This window comes from Meles meles, chromosome 1 (assembly GCF_922984935.1).
Source record: "Meles meles chromosome 1, mMelMel3.1 paternal haplotype, whole genome shotgun sequence".
Lineage (NCBI taxonomy): Eukaryota > Metazoa > Chordata > Mammalia > Carnivora > Mustelidae > Meles > Meles meles.
The window spans coordinates 59,182,636-59,200,466 of record NC_060066.1 but is presented as its reverse complement, the minus strand read 5'-3'; the positions used below and the strand labels follow the sequence as shown (position 1 = coordinate 59,200,466).

General features: G+C 34.2%; 1 pseudogene; it reads right to left on the bottom strand.

Annotated features, from left to right (window-relative positions):
• Nucleotides 1-1,558: 1,558 nt before the first annotated feature.
• LOC123944323 lies at nucleotides 1,559-10,799 on the bottom strand (annotated as a pseudogene).
• Between the last annotated feature and the right edge of the window lie 7,032 nt (nucleotides 10,800-17,831).

Below are 17,831 nucleotides of genomic sequence, written 5' to 3'. Positions count from 1 at the left end.
ATCCTGTTCTGCTATACCAATACAGTCACATTTACTACTTATACAACTCTACAAGATAGTTATTTTTTTACACTTTTTTTCCATTTTATTTTATTCTATTTCTTTTCAGTGTTCCAGCATTTGTTGTTTATTCACCACACCCAGTGCTCCATGCAATACGTGCCCTCCATAATACCCACCACCAGGCTCACCCAACCCTCCACCCCCCCTCCCCTCCAAAACCCTCAGTTTGTTTCTCAGAGTCCACATGGAGTGAGAAGTGAGTTGGGGGAAATTGGAGGGGGAGACAAAGCACAAGTTAAGTATTTTAAAAAATCATCTTATAAATGTGGACCCTGTTCCAATTTGACAATTAATTTGTCAGAGGTAGTAGAACTTGAAATTAAATTTGGAGTTGTATCCAGTTAGGTTAAGTAAACTGTCCAAATTGGTATGCTTGGGTTGACTTTGGAATCAACTCAGTTTAGTATAAGTCCAAACACTAGGTTTATGTCCATTATACTCTGCCACCCTTTCTATATATTTTAAGAGGAGTTATCACATGGTTGGTTTCTTTAATATTTACCACTGTGCTAAAAAAAAAAAATTTACCACTGTGCTTGTTAGAATCCAAGTGTTTTATAATGTTTAGTAATGACTCATATTAATCTAGTAATTATGTGAAAGTATAAGGATCAGAAGACCAAAATTAATGGAAGTAAAGTTTTTCAGATAAATTATTATTTGTCTACTAATTTTCTTTTAGGTCAGACTACTTTCTTACACGCTAATTTTCCTGGGTTGCAATACCCTATGTTATCTGTTATCATACTTCCAATTTCTCTTGGAATTCACACATCTCCAGTTTTTTGGGGGGGGATGTAATGAGAGTCATACAGTGGTCAGAGGAAGGGAAAAAAGTGCTCTGGTTTCACTGATGACATGAATCAGTTCCTGGTACATAGCAGATAATCAAAGACTTATTGAAACTTAAAATGAATCATTATTTAAATCAACATGTAAAATGAAACATTTTTTAAAAATCTGTTAATTTTCAAGATTGAAAGACTCTGCTGTCTTTACTCATTTTTAAAGGTGGCTTTTCCTGTTTGAAAACTCAGGAAGGTAATATTGTTTCTGAAGTTAAAATTTAGTCACTCATGAAGTGGAATTTACCATGTAAATTATGTAGGTCGTGTAAACATTGTTTCTGGCTTTCAGAAAATATTGAGGACTTCACCATTTCCAATTGGAAAATAAAGCCAAGTAAATGGAAGTCAGGAGAGACGATTATAAAAAACACAGTGTTTCCTTCAGCTGGCTTCTCTCTCTGTTTACTCATTATAGCCATTATATTTACTGAACAATTAAAGCAAGGAAAATTGTCATCAGGAAACCTCCTGGACATTCTCGTAACTGCTCATTGAATCTAGGAGATGTGATTATTAACTTCATTACCTAAGAGACAAGACAGTCTGAAGTTTACATATGTTTATAAAAAGATGGTTAACTTTATTTAGTAAATAAGGAATTACTATTTTCTAGTAGTGAATACATATATATGTCACTAACAAGTTAACTAGTGTTTTCTGCCTGCCTGCATTAAAACAATAAGGGCAATAGCATGTCTCTGTTTCCTTAGTCCCGTGTTTCTTCATTTTAGTAATGTATTAAAGCAAAGATGGTAAGACCCTGTCTCTGGAAAATCTAATTCAGTAAATCTGAGTTTACATACTTTTCTTCATATTTTATTTTATAAAAATAAAGAAAAAACCAAAAGCTCACCTAGAGAGTAATCAGATACAAGAAAATTTAGTATACTTTTCACTAAACCAGTGGTTGGCCACCTTTTAAGAGAGGTGTATTATGGTTTTAGCCTGAGGATGGTTTATTTGTTTATTCACCAACTTGAGGAAGAAGAGGCAACCAAACTGGGTCTTGACAGAAATTAAAGAATATGTGATCGCCAGTACTCTTAATGATAGTTGCTATCTTAAGAAATAGAAAGGGAACTGTGTAGGTGGTACCATATATTACCCCTCCACCATCCCCATGCTGTCTTTGGCATATACATCATAGGGCCTTGATCACTGCATTGAATCCTAGAATATAAGTGGAACTGTGGGAGATTTGTATGTTGAAAAGTTTAAAGGCACCATGGTTTCAATTTAATGTCTTTTTTTTTTTTTTTTAAAGAAAATGACATGCTACGTAACAGTGGTAAAAAGTTTAGTGGGGTATTGGATTAGTTTTGAAAACCTAGCTCTTGATAACTCCTAATTGGAATGCCCTTCCAGGCCTGTCGAGGTATACTAACACTGGCACAAAAGGGTTGAATGGTTTATTTTCATTTAATTTCAAAGAAGGTCATTGTCATGACATGCATGTCCTAATATTTGAATCTTTCCACAAAGTGTATTCATGATAACCTGTCATTTGTTAAATTCATAAATGTAAGAATGAATGAAGAAATTAAATATACTATATTTCTCTCTCTCTCTCTCTCTCTTTGATTTGCTTTCTCTGTAATTTTCTCTTATTATTCAAATAGTATGCATATGGCTAAATCAAGCACTGATTTAAAAACAGACCATGTCATTTTGAGCCAAACTTCCTGCAAAATAAGAACTGAGATTTTAGTTGTAATATAAGTAAATAAATCATCCTCAGGCTACACCCATGACACACCTTTCTTAAATGGTGGCCAACCGCTGGTTAGTGAGTAGTGTACTAAATTCTCTCGTTTTGATTACCTGCTAGGTGAGCCTTTTTTATTTTTGTTAAGTACAGATGTGGAAAAGTGTACATGTTAAAAATGTACAGCTCAGTTAACTCAGTAAGCAATTTTAAGGCCTGTATGAATTGTATTGTAGCTACTAACTTTATACTTACCTTCTGGAAAGCTCTGCAGATTGCCATGTTCTTTTGCATATATTACAATAAACCTTTAACATGTAAGATTATTATTATATGTAATAATGTGTTATTATTATTACATTTCTGTAGATGAGGAAACAAATTCATAGAGTTAACATTTTATGTCCAAATTCCCACAGCTAGTAGGTGGAAGAAATGGTACTCAAATCTAGGTTTTCTTGTTCAAAGTCACATGGCTGTTTTTCCTTAATGCTATCTTTGTGAGGTAGATGCCATAGCACTGCCCAAATCTCTCCCTACCCCCTTTCAGAACAAAACCACTCATTTCCCCAGTTGCTGAGAGTGTTGGTTAGGTGACAGCTCTCAAATGAGTCAGCAAGTTTTCTTTAGGAATTGCCCTAATCCAAGAAGACCACTGCCTAGCCGCAAATGCACCCTTTGGGAAGATGTCAGTTCACATCCAGTGACTAGTTGTCACTCTTCATAGTTCTGAACAATTCATAAAAACCATTCTAGTTCTAGAGCTTTCCTGGTGTGATTGTTAATGCCTTTGTTGAGTATGCATCACAGTTTACCTTCCTTCACTGCCCAGTCCAGGTGTTGATCCAGAAAACACCAGCACATAAACTAATTATGTGCAAAATTGCTATTTTAGAGTCTGCCTCCCCAGAAACACAGGTGAACTTTCTTTGTAGTGTTCTTTTCTTTTTTAAAGTACTTTATGCCTCCTTGGAACTGTATGCATTCAGTCAACAAAAATTGAGTGCCCATGTAACAGTCAGAAGTGAATTAAAAAACAGGAACCACTTTATTTTCAGCAAAAGTAGATTTTATATAAGGAATTTGGTTTTTCCAAACCATTCAAATGACTGGGCCTCCATAACTGATTGCCATATCTGCCACAATCAAAAAGATGGTAATCAAGTCATAATATTGTACACCTTACATATATACAATTTTTATTTAAAAAAAATTTTTTAAAGAGAGGAGATGGAGAATCAGAAAGATATGTTTACTTGATGGTATAGATCTTAGCACTTTAGCTGCCATTCCAAGAACAGACAGCAACTTCTAGAACCTAGTTTCCAAAGCCTCACCAGACCTAGTAGATTTGCACCAGCAAAATGGATGCCTTGTACAGGCTCTTCTTCTTTCCACATTTAACATAATTCCACATGTGAATAGATGCACGTGTATGATTCAAGAATATAAGTCACCTGTGGAAACTTACCTGGACGCTGTTCAGGAAAAGGTTATTTTTTTTTTTCACTTTCTGACCTTTGCGGTATAGTAAGTCTCCCCAGTAGGAAGCTGAGAGAGATGAATCATGAGCCAGTCCTTGCCTTCACCAGGCTTACATTTTAGAGAAAATGTAAGACAAAAAACAAAAACAAAACAAAAAAACAGATATGGCATACAATAACAGTCTCAGATGCTGTTATTAGAAGATCAGCAAACTTTAATAATGAAAAATGTGTTTGGAAACAGCACAGTTTGTTTCCTATAGGATTTTTTTTTTACTGAGAAAAAGGATGTTTTATTATGTTGACTTGACTATAAAATATAATTATTTTTTTATAAAAGTTTATATGTGATCATCTTTAAAGTATCAAAAAGCCAAATACAAATAAAGCATAGAAAATTATTTGAATCAAAAAAGTTCTGACATAAATCTACATGTTATAGGTAATCATAGTAAGAATCATTGCAATAATTACCCGAAGTAATATTAAAGTTAACAAAGAATATGCCCAACATCATTAGCCATCAGGGAAATACAAATCAGAACCACAATGAGATACCACCTTGCATCAGTTAGAATGGGAAAAATTAACAAAACAGGAAACTACAAATATTGGTGAGGATATGGAGAAACGGGAGCCCTCTAACACTGTTGGTGGGAATGTAATCTGGTACAGTCACTCTGGAAAAGAGTATGGAGGTTTCTCAAGATGTTAAAAATATAGCTACCCTATTACCCAGCAATTGCAGTACTGGGTATTTACCCCAAAGGTATAGATGCAGTGAAAAGAAGGAGCACATGTACCCCAATGTTCATAGCAGCGATGTCCACAATAGCCAAACTGTGGAAAGAACAGAGATGCCCTTCAACAGATGAATGGATAAAGAAGATGTGGTACATATAAACAATGGAATATTATTCAGCCACCAGAAAGGATGAATTCCCACCGTTTGCACTGACATGGTTGGAACTGGAGGGGATTATGCTAAGTGAAGTTAGTCAAGCAGAGAAAGACAATTATCGTATGGTTTCACTCATATGTGGAACATAAGCAATAGTGTGGAGGACCACAGGGGAAGGGAGGGAAATCTGAAGGGGAAGAAATCAGAGAGGAAGATGAACCATGAGAGACTATGGGCCCTGGGAAAGGAAATGAGAGTCTCAGAAGGGAGGGAGTAGGAGGATGGGGTAACAGGGTGATGGGTATTAAGGATGGCATGTGTTGTGATGAATACTGGGTGTTATATGAACGAATGAATCATTGAACACTACATCAGAAAAAAATGATGTACTATATGTTGGCTAACTGAACATCATAATAATAAAAAAATTTAACAAAGAGATGTTTGGTCTTAAATTTAAATTCAAATGTATAGTATATTTATAATAATAGATCAGCATGAAAGTATATCTGCATTTTTTAACAGTAAAAATAGGTAAGTTAGCAAATGCTGTATTCCTCAATGAAATAAAACAGATCAAGAATAAAATGTTGGATAGTCTTATCAACCAGGCCACCTTTCAGGATAAATTTTCAGGATAGCATTCTGCACATGTAACTGAATTGATTATTCTAGAGCCAGTATTTTTATTTACTGAGTTTGCAGATAAAAATGTAACAAATAATTATATGTCAGAATTGGGAGGAATACCAAGTGTGATTTCACAACTGCCAGTATGTATTCTTTTCTGACACAGCCTACAGAGATCCAGGCTTTCTGTGCTTGAGATGATTCATTTCCTTTCATTGACGAGCTTCTTTCATGATGTGCTGTTCCTGAATCTGGTTGTAGATAGATTTTGATAGATATTTGTGACAAGCCATGCATTTTTTATGAGGATGATGTCGACCTGTCTCCTTCAGTTTCTGGTTATAATCCTTGGCTGCTTTTCCTCGTGATGTAAGCATACTCAATTTTTCAGAAGCATTAGCATTCCATGGACGAATGTTCATTTCATCAGATCCACACATAATATATTTGCTGTTAGAATTCCCATTTTACTGTAACCCATGTTACATTCTTTTTTTTGGCGATAGACTTCCCTGCTTCTATTTTTGTCTGCAGGAAGGATTCAAATAGATTTATCAAAACTAGCAGACACAAACTCTTTCCTAGTGGGAGAGTGATCCACATCAAGCACCATACATACATGATCTACATAGACCAAGAGTGTACAGTGCATGCATATCAGAAGTATGTAAGTTGTGACATTCACTTGCTGCAGTAAAAATGAAAGCTTCCGTAGGGTTCCAACAAATTGTATTTGTTCTTATCTTTAAGATGACCTTTTTCAGAGAAATAGCTTGCTTCATATCATAAAGCACTGTATTCCTGTCAGAAACACTACTTCCCAAGAGAAATGTCTCAATTGGGTTTAATTTAACACTATTTATACTGTTGCATCCCAAGGTCATTGAACATATAAGATTGGTTCTTTGCTCTTTCCAAATGTCTACTTGGTATCCATATGTGGAAAAAAAGAGCTTCTTTCTTGTGATGATAAAATCCTGTATATATCCCTTTCCTAATATTGTATGTGGTGGTTGGTTCCTCCTATTCTCCATAGCCTGGTCCATCCATTTTCCACTACATCACAGTTTTGTCATTGACAGCAGGGAAAAAAAAAAAACAAAAACCACATAAACGAGTACATATTCTTCATACAAAACCCCTCGTATGTTTGCATTGTACAGATACATTTTCATTGGTCAAGTTCCAAATTCTAACCTCTCCATCACATGCTCCAGAAAGGACAGTAGCCAGGCTCTTTAGCTGCTTTGCCAAGCATTGACTTCATCTTGGTGACCATCCGGGGAAGCTAGGAATGGTTTTCAAATACCCGTTCCAGTTTGGTAGCATTTAAAGCTCTTACAGATTCTCATAGGACCTTACAAGAACGTAAGGTAGGATCATAGTTTCTTGGAACTGGTGATGTAGATCCAAATCTTCTTTGCTTCCTGAAAGTTCTGAATCCTCAGAGCTTTCTGAATCTTCAATCACTCTGCCTTTTCTGGTTCCTGTAGTTTTCCATTAATCTTTACTGTTGTCATTGAAGTACTAAAAAGAACCTCAGAAAATCTCCTAGGTTCCAAACATAGTCCTCCTTGCTCCCACCATACCAGTAACCAATTTCCCTTGGTAATTGTAATCCGTCAGTATATTCCCTTACAGGAATTTATATTATAGTGCCAATGTAATATAGTTCCTGAAATATACCATTCAGGAGTCATTGCATGAATTGATTTGGGATCCTGAAAGACAGTGTGAGTTTAGATATCTGCTACCACTTTTTCAAGGATTCAGCAAAACTGATCCATTAAGTTTGGAATATTCATGTTGTGAAAATTAAACTTGATTAAGGCTTTACCTAACTCAGACTCTCCAGATTTTAGATGTGAATAGGCTAACACTGGAGAGTACAAAATATGGATTATTATATCCAAGGGGTTCATATTTTGACAAAGGAAAGGAGCTCTTTTGGCTGAGTGAACCTGAACAAATAATACAAAATTGAGTATAGAACACTAATGCTTAAACTGTTCTTTTTTTAATACTTTTTTTTAAAGATTTTATTTATTTATTTGACAGACAGAGATCACAAGTAGGCAGAGAGGCAGGCAGAGAGAGAGAGGAGGAAGCAGGCTCCCTGCTGAGCAGAGAGCCTGATGCGGGGCTCGATCCCGGGACCCTGGGATCATGACCTGAGCCGAAGGCAGAGGCTTTAACCCACTGAGCCACCCAGGCGCCCCGCTTAAACTGTTCTTAAACAGTTCTCAAACTTTGAGAATCTAGTAAAAGCTATAAAAACATATTCCAGACATGCGAAAGTATACACATATATGCAAATACAAAATACTTTACAAATATCAGCTGATTAATAGACCCTTTGAACTTCTGTGGTCTCTTAAAGTCCTTGAGTCTTGGCTTAAGAAGTTCTAGTCTACAATCACATTCTCTCTGAAATTTCTGAGGATTTTGAGTTTTCAGTTCTCAAAAATGCTAATACATGTACATGCATGATACACATATAGCATGCATGTATACATATATCATATATATAAAATGAAATATATCCTCCTAAATATCATGATAACAAAGCAATTAGCCTACTTAAGTCAGTTGTCTCAAAAATGTTACTATGCACCCCATGAGTAACACACATTTTTGAGACTATTCTACTACCCAGTTTTCCAGAGGCTAGAAAATTACTCCATTTGTTTCTCTGTTTACCTCTGTCACACAGTGATAAAATATAAGCAGATTACTTAATACCAAGTGAGTAGTAGTGTGATCTTGAACAAGTCATGGATCTTTGTTAGTCATGTCTTTATAAATTTTCTTTGTAATTTGATTTATCTTGTTCAGTGCTAAAATTTTATAATTCTTTAAGTTGATGCAAGAATACAGGATTGTATTTATTGTCTTTGATATACGAAGACAATACAAGGATCAGAGGAGGTCCTGGTATGTACATTATGCCTCAACAATATGAAATACTAAACTGAGGGGCGCCTGGGTGGCTCAGTGGGTTAAGCCTCTGCCTTCAGCTCAGGTCATGATCTCAGGGTCCTGGGATCGAGCCCCATATCCGGCTCTCTGCTTGGCAGGGAGCCTGCTTCCTCCCCTCTCTGGCTGCTGCTCTGCCTACTTGTAATCTCTCTCTCTCTCTCTCTCTCTGTAAAAAAGAAAAAAAAAAAAAAAAGAAATACTAAACTGAAATAAGGGAAATTTCTTATGCCCTAATTCCAATTCACAATATGAATGAATGAATGTGCTTCTCTTTAGGAACATGTATTACCTCTTTAATCCATGATAATGAAGCTGTCATGGGGTTGTGCATGACCTGAGTCCCAGGGTGCTCAGAACAGCATGGGTGATGATAATAACACTAGGGCCTGATCTGTTTGTATTTCATCCTGAATTTGCTAAAGGAATGGGGTGAGTAAGGGACTGAAATAGAATGGCTGTGGTTAAATATGCAGGGGCCTCGAAGACACTGATTAGCCAAGAAAGTAGTAATAATCAGAGTAACCATAATAAAGTTAGGATATGAGTAATAGTGTGCAAAGCTAAAGAGTATCTCTGCCTGCATCTAGGGAGTAGATTTAGAAAACTTGGTTTATTTTATTATTATTATGGATAGAGTGCTTAAAACTAAAATGCTAGGTCCCCAATCCAAGGGGAGGATGCTGGAATGAGGAATAGTTTGACATTTGATAACAGGGCAAGCTGTTTAAGTGGGAGGCAGCACTGATGGCTTTATAATTTGCTCTTTCATTTATGTGTTTGGCTTCTGCTGCAACCAGCTGGCATGAAGGATCTCTCTGGTGTTTTGAATCAAGAAGGGAATAAAACACACTCAGGCTTCACTACAGATAACCTGAACATTTTGAATTTGGTTCATGGCAAGAGAAATGTGTACTTTGGATTTATTTTTTAATAGTGGTGGTATGTTGGCTGAACTGATCTCCTTTATGACTTGAGAATTTATTTATGCAGTAGTGCCTGGATTTGAGAAAGGCAATATATACTTATGGAAGGAAATGTTTATCTCATCTGAAAACAATTGACATCTATGAATAATGGCTGCTTAATGAAAAAATATCTTTTGGCAACTAATAGAAAATTGTTGAATTTTGGTTGCAGGATTAGCAGTGGTTTTTCCTCTTAGCCTTACCTTGATCTTTTTATATTGGATTTGTTACTTGAATTTCATCATTGTTATACAATTATGAAAAAAAGAAAATATTTTATGCCCTTTGTCTTTGAAGTGATCTGTTTTTTATTTAATTTTCTAAGAATGTGTGATGCATAACAAATGTGTGTGTGATCTTAAGAGTACATTTCAAAAAAAAAAGTACAATTCAATTATTTTTATCTCGTAATCACACCTTTTAACTATCACCCAGATCAAGATATACAATAGTATTAGAAGTTTCCCTTATACTCTTCTATGATCTGACTGAACACCGTCAATATTATTCTGCTTGGCCAACTCACTTTGGCTTGGCTCCTCCTACATTCCCAAAGAGAACAGTTGTTATGACTTCTATCACACAGATTCGTTTTGCCTATTGGAGACAGTTATATAAATGTAATTATATAGTATTTTTGTATATGTGTCTGTTTTCTTTCACTCAGTGCTATGTCTGTGAAACTGTCCATATTGTTGCTTATAGAAATAGATTGCTCATACTCATGGCCGTGCAATATTCTATTTAGAAGATCAGTATTCTAAAATTATGTAAGTTCTTCTATTCATGGATATTTGGGTTGTTTCCAGTATTTCACTATGTCAAATAGTGATATTATTAATTTTTTTGACATACCCTTCAGTGAACATATATATTCAAATTTACAATATTCAATAGTGAATTTGTTGTGTTATAAGATAGTAGTATGTTTTTTTAGGAGATTTACTGATAGCTTTCCAAAAATATTGTACTTATTCATATTCTTACTACAGTACTTGCCCCCCAGCATTTCTGAGAAATGTATAGTTGTGTCATTGTGTGTGTGTGTATTTTATGTAATTTTTTTGAAGACTTTAATTTGTTTAGCACAGTTTTAGTTTCACAATAAACCAAGAGCAAGGTACAGAGATTTCCCATATGTCTCCTCCCCTCACCCATGCATGGCTTCCCCCATTACCAACATTACCCATCAGTGGTACCTTTATTAGTATCGAAGACGTGCATTGACACATCATAATCACCCAAAGGCCATAGTTTACAGTAAGTTTCACTCTTCTTGTTGTATGTTCTATGGGTTTGGACAAATGTGTGATGACATCATTATAATATGATACAGGGTATTTTCACTACCCTAAAAATCCTCTGTGCTCTATTTATCCCATCCCCTGCCCACAATGATCCAGTTATCTTTTTACTGTTTCCACATTTTTTTCTGTCCAGAATGTTATGTAGTTGGAATCATAGAGTATGTAGCCTTTTCACAATTTCATTTAACAATATTCATTTAAGGTTCCTTCTTGTCTATTCATGGTTTGATAGCTCATTTCTTGTTAGAATGGAATAATATTCCATTGTTTGGAATCTAGAATTCTAGAATTTTCTATTGTATTCCAGTTTATTAATTCATTCGCATGCTGAGGGACATATTGGTTGTCAATTTTTGGCAATTTCGGCAATTCTGGATAAAGCTGCCATAAACATTTATGTGCAGGATTTTTGTGTGGACATGTTCTCAACTCCCTTGGGTAATTACTAAGGAGAGTGACTGCTGAATCATATGCTAAGAATATGTTAGTTTTGTATGAAGTCACTAAACTGTGTCCTTAAAGTGTCTGTACCATTTTGCATTTTCACTAGCAAGGAATAAAAGTTCCCTTTGCTCCATATTCTTGACAACATTTGGTATTGCCAGTGTTCCAAATTTTGTCCATTCTAATAGCTATGTAGTGACATCTCACTACTACTTTAATTTGTACATTTTTGGTGACATATGATTTAGAACATCTTTTCATATGCTTACTCTCTGAATATCTATTTTAGAGAAGGGTCTCTTTAGATCTTTGGCCCATTTTTAAAATCAGTAGTTCATTTTCCTATTGTTGGGTTTTAAGAGTTCTTTGTATATTTTAGGGGTGCCTGGTTAGCTCAGTTGGTTAAGTGTCAACTCTTGATTTCATCTCCGGTCATGATCTTGGGGGCCTGAGATCAAGCTCTGTGTTGTCAGGCTTTGTGCTCAGTGGGGATTCTTTCTCCCTCTGCCCCTCTACCCCCACTCATGTGGGGGCACTCTCTCTCAAATAAATAAATTTTTAAAAATAAAAAAAATTCTTTGTACAGTTTGGATGTGTCTTTGCAATATTTTCTCCCAGTCTGTGGGCTTGTATTCTTATTCTCTTGATATGGGCTTTCACAGAAGTTTTAATTTTAATGAAGTCCAGCTTACCAATTATTTCTTTTATGGATTGTGCCTTTGGTGTTATTTCTATAAAGTCATCTTCGTATCTAAGTTCATCTGGGTTTTCTCCTATGTTATCCTCTAGGAGTTTTATAGTTTTGAATATATGATCCCGTTTGAGTTAATTTTTGTGAAGAGCATAAAGTCTGTCTGGATTATCTAGATTCATTTTTGATGAACCTAGATTCATTATTCATCACCATGTGTATGTCCAGTTGTTCCATAACATGAGAAGACTATCTTTTATCTATTTTATTGCCTTTGCTGCTTTGCCAAAAATCAATTGACCGTGTTTGTGTGCGTCTATTTCTAGTTTTGCTGTTTGGTTCCATTGAGCTATCTCTGTTTTTTCACTAATAGCACCTTGTCTTGATTACTGTAGTTTTATAGTAGGTCTCAAATTCATGTACTGTCAATCTCCTGACTTTCTTCTTCTCTAACTATTCTGGTTCTTTTGCTTCTCCATCTAAACTTTAGAATCAGTTTGTCAATATCCACAAAGTAACTTTGCTGAGATTTGATTGGGATTATACTGAATCTGTAGATCAGTTGGGAAGAACTGATATGTTGAGAATACTGAGTCTTCCTATTCATGAACATGGAATACCTTTCCATTTATTTAGTTCTTATTTGATTTCATTTATCAGAAATTTATAGTTTTCCTCTCATAGACCTTATAAATATTTGTCACACTGTGGTTTTAATTTATATAGCCTCTTTGTAAAATGCCTGTCCAAATGTTTTGCTTACTTTTTTCTGTGGGGTCATCTATGTTTCTTGACTTGTAGGTTTTTTTTATGTAGTCTGTTTATTTTTCCTAAACATTATATGTAATATGCATGTATGTGACTGTGTGTGTGTATAGATATGTATGTGTATATTATATTTTAAACTGTCCTCATGGAGTATTTTGATAAATAGGCACAAATTATTACTGTTATCTTTGGCTAATGATTTTTGTTTCCTCATTAAGAAAGCTATTATTTTGGTCATGAAAGCATTCACATATATTATCTCCTACAACCTTTGTCGTTTTGTACTTCACATTTAGTTCAACACTTCATCTGGAATCAATTTTGGAGTATTCAGGTTATAAAGATTAAGATTTATTAACCTAATTTTTACCCCATTGCCATGCAGTGTCACCTTTATCATAAGTCTGTGGCTGTTTATATAATACTGTTTCTAGATATTTATTATATGCCATTGACCAGATTTTCTGTTCATGTGTCAATATCATAAAATCTTACTTATTATGATTTCTTGGTGATCATGGTGTATGGTAGTGTAAATACTCTGACTTTGTTTTCATTTAAGATCACCTTGCCTCATCTTGACATTTTTGCATTTTGATTTGAATTTTAAAATAAACTTATTAATGTCTATAAAAATAAAGCTTTGACTTTAATTGGGATTGAATTGAATCTACTTAGTTACTCTATGTAATTTGGGAAAGAATTACTGTATTTACAAAATTTAATAAGTTCTTTCATTTATTTACCTCCTCTTTAATTATTCTAAGTAATGTTTTATAGTTTTATGGGCAAAGATTATACACAATTTTTATTAGATAAATATATAAGGAATTTTATGTGCTTTATGCTAAATTAATACTTTCTTTAAAATTTGTTATTTTCTAATTGTTTTTTATTCAACAGTCATATTATTTTTTAAAGATTTTATTTATTTATTTGACAGAGATCACAAGTAGGCAGAGAGGCAGGCAGAGAGAGAGGAAGGGAAGCAGGCTCCGCACTGAGCAAAGAGCCTGATGCGGGGCTTGATGCCAGAACCCTGGGATCATGTCCTGAGCTGAAGGCAGAGGCCTTAACCCACTGAGCCACCCACGTGCCCCTATTCAACAGTCATATTAAATTTACTTATTGATTCTAATACTTTATGAATGCTTCTGTATTTTTTGTGTATACGGTAATACCATTTGCAAACAAGGTCCATTTATTTATTCCTTTCCAAACTTTATAATTTTTATTTCTTTTAATAATATTGCACAGGCTAGGTCATCCAGTGCAAAGTTGGAAAAAGTGATGATATCAGATTTTCTTGTTCCCAGTCTTGATGGGAAATTTTTAATATGTCTTAATTAAATATAATGTATGCTGTAGACATTTGTAGATATTCTTTACCAATTTAAGAAGATTCTCCTCTCTTTTTAGTTTGCTAAAAGTTTATCATGCAAGAATAGCTTTTATAAAAGCTTTTCCTGTATCTGTTGATATTATTATGCCATTTTCCCCCCTTTATTCTGTCAGTGTGATGAATTAGAGTGATCACTTTCTGAATGTTAAACTTCTCTTCAGATCTAAAATAAACCTTATTTAATCTAGTTATAATATCTGTTTTATGATTTGATTTGCTCACATTTCATTTAGAAATTTTCAACTTTGTTTTCCAAAGAAATTTTTCTGTAATTTTCCTTTCTCATTATGCCCTTTTAAAATTTTAGAGTAAAGGCTGTGCTGACCCCACAAGGTGAGGTGGAGACTGTTCCTTGTTTTTCTTTTCTATGAACGTGTGTAGAATTATTATTTCTTCCCAAATATGAGGAAGAATTCAATAGTGAAGTCATCTGGGCCAGATTTTGAAGTGTGATTTTTTAGTATGGAAACAAATAATATATTCAGTTGCTTTTGTAGATAATAGTTCTATTTTGTTTTTCCTACCAGCTTTAACATATTTTATTATTTCCCCCCATCCTAGGGAATGTTGTTTTCATTTCATTTAACTTAAAGAAAAAATAACTTAGAACTGTATTTCATTATATTATACAAAGCAAAACATTTTATAAATTTCATCAGTTACATCAAATATATTAAATATTATATAATATTAGTAGACTGTTTTACCAATAGGTAAACCTTTATATGCCTCCTTGATCAATTTTTATTTCGCAATGAGATGTTAGATTAATTAAAATAAAAATATGGGGGCACCTGGGTGGCTCATTGGGTTAAAGCCTCTGCCTTTGGCTCAGGTCATGATCCCAGGGTCCTGGAATCGAGCCCCACATCAGGCTCTCTGCTCAGCAGGGAGCCTGCTTCCCTTTCTCTCTCTCTCTGCCTACATGTGATTTCTGTCTGTCAAATAAATAAATAAAATCTTAAAAAAAATAAAAATAAAATAAGAATATGTTTTTGATAAACATTATTAATAATCCATGTCCTCTGCATTTCAAAAACTGTGAAAGCTAACTGTTCCAACAAAGCCCCAGTATTTTTGTTTGCTATTAGATGGTTTTAAGAGTTCTTTTCTATTTCCTTGATCAAAGTTCTTTTTTTTTTATCATACTTCTTTTTAAGGTTTAAGTGCTTGCTACTGTGAAAGACTTCTTAACAATAATAAGTTAATTATTTAGAAAATTCATGTCTTCATTGTCTGTATTTCCTTGTCCGTATTTCCTAAAATATACTATATCTCTTGCTTCTACCCCAGCTACTGTCTAGAATTTCAGTTCATTTTTATTACATGTGCATATATTTTTTTCCCAAACAGATAAAAACCCACAGAGATTATAAATTTGGTCTCATTTTTTAAGAGAATTAAGACAGATTCCAGCCCCTCCAGAAATATCACCTAGGTTGTAAAATGCCCTCAACACTATTTACCTTTCTCTCCTTAGAAATGGGTTCAGAGTAGAGCAAACCACAGGTAAACTCACAGGGTTTCAGTAGTGATGGTGACATGAGGTGAGAAATTGTAAGGGCAACGTTCAGGATCTAGGTCAAGAATATTAGTGAGGGCCCCACCAATTCAAATTTAGGGTAACTTGTATGAAGTCCACAGGCAAGGACTACACAGGCTGCCTTTATTAGGAGTTTGGTTACACAAGCTCTGGGTCAGCTCCCATTCTTTGTGGCTATCCAGGCAGGCCATTTCACCTATTTAGTGTGGCCTGGTAGACCAAGGAAAGCACCAACAACTGGGTGCTTTTCATTGCTAATCCTGGCCTTGACTCACTCTGTGACCTCTCTTAGTGTGTTTCTTCAGCTGGAAAGTGAAGATAATAATAATGAGCTATTTAACAAGGGGTGTTGTGTGGATTAACAGTTAATAACATGTTTCATAAGACAAGGCAGCATTGAGCTTTTAAATACTAATAGAAAGTTTCTCTACACTACAAAGTAAATTAGTGCTTCTCTTGAAGAAAACCCAATATGCCAGAACATGAACATACAAAGCAGTTGAAATAAGGTGAATTTTTACTTGACAGAAGTAACTTCATTTTCTAAAAGAATACAGCTTTCTTTTTGGTATTTGGTTCATCATGCATTTAAAAACTCTATGTCTATTCTATTGCTTTAGTGTTTTGTACTTAAAATACATATTTTGATGTGATCGATACTTTTTTTTCTCAAAAATTCATCTAAGAATAAATATATAGCTTGCTACCTGTGTGTGTGTGTGTGTATCAACTTCATTTATATAAGCTTTTTTGTTAATTCTGCTGCTTCATCATAAAGGATTTTTTAATTACTTGGGGAATTGCATTAAACTTAATGAATTTGAACTTATACATAGCTTTCTAGGACTCTAACATATCACATCTGTTAATCTATCTCCAAAAGCTTAGCATTGAGCCAGCTGTTTATATGCAAAATTATACATGCCCACTAAATTAATTCTCCTCACACTTTATTTCATTTACTTTCTGTTTACTTGCTTTGTTATTCACAAAGATGAGGAAGAATTACAGATATAATTGTAAAAGAAGTGTGAACTTACTAAAAGAATATCAAAAGGTGATAATAATTGCTAACCACTAAAAAGTACCTGCTGAATTCTGGAATTATTGTTGGTATTACCAAAACAAGGTCAAATCCAAAAGCCAAAAAAAAATTATACTGGTAGAGGAAATCTTCAAATAGAAAAGTTGAATCCCATGTTTAGTAAGTATTGTTAAAATAATTTGGAAAATGGAAAGGAGTGACAAGGAATTTCATTGAAATTTTTCCTAGGCTGTGACTTAATGTTGTCTTATAGTGCTATTAACAATTGTCATTTTATAAATTTTTGGAAATTTTAATGGGAAATTGGGGGGATTTCTATAATACACATCTTATTTGATCTTTACAAATAATGTATTTCTGACCTCATTAGTTCACCTGATATTTGTAAGTTTCTTGAGTGATATGAAGAGTTATATAATCCTTTTCTTTCTATAGAAGGAAAATGAGATTCTGACAGTTCAGTTATTCATCTTTTTATTTTTACAAAAAAATATTTATGAAGTTTTACCCACAGTCATAGAACTAGTTAAAAATTACACTAAAATTTTCTTTGAAATGTCTGTCAAGTCCCCCTCACTATGCCATATTGTTTCCATTTTTTACCATCTAGATTATCTTTGCTCATTTTTCAATCCTTTTGTTCTACTTCTAATTTCTTTCTATCACCTAACCATATACAGATACATATATATAAAGAGAGAGAGAGAGAGAGAAGAGAGAGAATTGCCTTATATTGAGAGGATATGGAACTACTTGTTTATTTTTTGTCTGTTCATTATGTCCCACCTAAAATTAGAGATCAGTTTTCTATAAACAGCATAAATGCAGATAAACCATAAAATTATGGGAAATCCATACAGCTTTCATTATACACATGATTAGCCTTTGCAAGTAGAGAAGTCTTGGGATCAGGCCTTGAAGAAAAGGTCCTACCAGAGCCTATATCTTCCAGAGATATAATTTTGAACTTAATTTACGCTGTGAGATAATTCTTAAACTTTAACTAAAAGTAACATTTCACTTTATTAGACATTAAGCACAAATGGTCATATTCAC